This window comes from Rhamphochromis sp. 'chilingali' (genome assembly GCF_963969265.1).
Source record: "Rhamphochromis sp. 'chilingali' genome assembly, chromosome: 14".
Taxonomy (NCBI): domain Eukaryota; kingdom Metazoa; phylum Chordata; class Actinopteri; order Cichliformes; family Cichlidae; genus Rhamphochromis; species Rhamphochromis sp. 'chilingali'.
In genome coordinates this window covers 767,218-769,717 of record NC_137941.1, presented here as the reverse complement: position 1 = coordinate 769,717, position 2,500 = coordinate 767,218, and the positions used below count along the sequence as shown (strand labels likewise).

The 2,500-nt window shown below is 50.5% G+C and overlaps 1 protein-coding gene across 2 annotated transcripts in view; it reads right to left on the bottom strand.

Moving 5' to 3' along the window:
* The window catches only part of LOC308409958 (uncharacterized protein), a 14,753-nt gene that overhangs the window by 10,717 nt on the left and 1,536 nt on the right, over positions 1-2,500 (bottom strand). Inside the window, exon 1 of one of the 2 annotated variants that reach the window (XR_013974092.1) lies at positions 2,421-2,500. This exon is cut by the window's right edge and continues 439 nt beyond it. The exons of the other annotated variant lie outside the window; for it this stretch is intronic. The gene's annotated coding sequence lies outside the window, so the exon portion shown is untranslated. The remainder of the gene's footprint in view (positions 1-2,420) is intronic. 2 annotated transcript variants of the gene reach the window in all.

Genomic DNA, 2,500 nt, shown 5'->3' with positions numbered 1-2,500 from the left:
GACTTTTTCCTCATTCTGAACCAGGACAAACTGGATGTTTGTACTCCTGCTTCAGTAATAATCCCCATAATGTGAAAGATAAAGGCCATCCTTACTGCTTCCACTCAGGTTAACATCAGCCAGCTGCTGTTAATGCACCGATGAATGACCAGCAGCAGTGTGAGGACCTCTGTTGCAGCAGGACTTCTGTCTGCAGGTCTGCAGCATTCAGGGATGTTAGCATGATGCTACAATCCTCCCAGGAGTTTACATCCCTGCAGATTCACCATCTCGTCTCCACCTCAAACTCTACAGGCCTCAGTTAGCAGGTTAAAGGTCAAAGCTCAGCACAGACTGAACAAGTATGGCTGTTTGGAAGTGCTCTTCACACGGGAGCTCAGCTCTGCAAAGGTGCAGCTAAACAAAGACTTCTGGAACAGACGAGACCGAACAGCTCATACAGCCGTCAGCCCGGCGGAGGAGGGACGATGATCCAGTCAGAGTATTCTGCCGTCTGTCGACCAATCACCGGACAAAGAACCCGAGCACAGCAGCATGCATGAAGCGGAGCTCAGAGAGCCGTGCATAACGAATGCTGCAAAGCACAAAGAGCTGAGGCAACGCTGTGAAGGAGAGTGCAGCAGAGTCATGTGACAGACTGATGACATCACACTGAAGCATCACTGCCACTTCCTGCTGCTGGATCGTGAGGTGGCTGTAATCACTTTTAGCTGCTGAAACATTTTCAGTTTCTTCCTGTGAAACGCGTCAATAAATAACGTGCATTTATTTCTTATAGAATATTATATGAACACTTTCGGATCACCTGACCTTTTCCTGGCTCTTTATTGGGCTGTTCTCACTGAGCTGTGGTGTAAAGTGGGTTTTTAAAGCAGTCACATTACAGGCTGATGCTGCTGGAGCACACCGCTCAGGTGTGTGACTCTAACCTTTAACCTTTACCACTCACAGATATGTGAGGTCAGCAGATGGAGGAGGAGCTGAACGCTCAGCGCAGACTGAAGCGTCCTTCGAGCAGACGCTGCCCTCCATCAGCGTGATGACATCATGCCTTTCCAGTCCAGCTGTTCACAGAGTGCACTCACAAAGCTTTCAGTGGTAATTATGAGATGTAACGAGTCAGCGATCACAGATCTGCCTCCGTGCTGAGTGTGAACGTGTCACGCAGACTGCTCGGAGGAGAGCAGCCATCACTGCGAGCGCTCAGTCCGCCCGTCATCTCCACAAAGGAGGTGGGGTCAGTGTGGTGGAGATGAAGGTGACGGAGCAGACTGAAGCCTCGTTCGGTTTTTCCTCACGTTGTTTTGTCCCAGTTCTAACGAAGACTTCCCAAAAACAGCAGCCGGTTCCTGAGAGTGGAGCGAGAGTGGAGACTGCGCTGGTGTCACAGATGAAAGGAGCGAGTTATCAGCTCACAGATCCATAGCAGACGTATCCATGGTAACAGGTCAGCTGATGTTAGCTGACATTCATCAGAAGAAATACGTTTGATTTGATTTGATGAGGACGCTGCACAGAACTGACCCCAGCACAGCCTCTCGCCCACGACTCGGGCTCCGTCCTTCACTGATGTGTGTTCTGCATTCTCCACCTCCTCCACCTCCTCCTCTGTGGAACACCATCTTTCACAGCAGTCTGAGCCACACATGTGATTTTCAGCCAGCCTGATAAACTGTGAGGAGACAGCAGATCAGTAAGAGCATCATTACATCTCATTTTCATTCATGTGGACTCTGATCTCAGATCAGCTGCTCTGCACCTGCTGATCCAACAGCAGCTTCATCTCGTCCTCGCTGGAGGATGAGAGCAGGTACAGGCTGTGGCAGCACATCACATGATCTGGATGTAACTGTGTGTGTGGGAGTTACGCTGATGAGCATCAGCTGGCAGCCTTTAAGCAAACGCAGCAGGTTCAGCTCACTCTGTGAGCATCGACGACCAACCTGGACTCATCGGAACAACAACGTGCTTCCAAAACTGACGCAGTAATAATAATAATGATAATAATAAGAATAATAAGAATAATAATAATAATAATAATGGATTGCATTTATATAGCGCTTTTCGAGACCCTCAAAGCGCTTTACAATGCACTGTTCAGTCACTCTCACACACTGGTGGAGGCAGCTACAGGTGTAGCCACAGCTGCCCTGGGGCAGACTGACAGAAGCGAGGCTGCCGTATCGCGCCATCGGCCCCTCTGGCCAACACCAGTAAGCGGCAGGTGAAGTGTCTTGCCCAAGGACACAACGACCAAGACAGAGAGCTGGGGATTGAACCGGCAACCTTCCGATTACAAGACGAACTGCCAACTCTTGAGCCCCGATCGCCCTCCACCCAGTGCCTCCACCCATCCCCATCGAGCCACGGGGCCCAGACAACACCAAAATACACAGATGACATCAGTGTTCACGTCTCACCTGAAAGAAGAACCCAGACTGTCTGCCGGACGCTGGGACAACAACCCCACTTCCTGTGCTGTGAACTCTGACCCCCACAG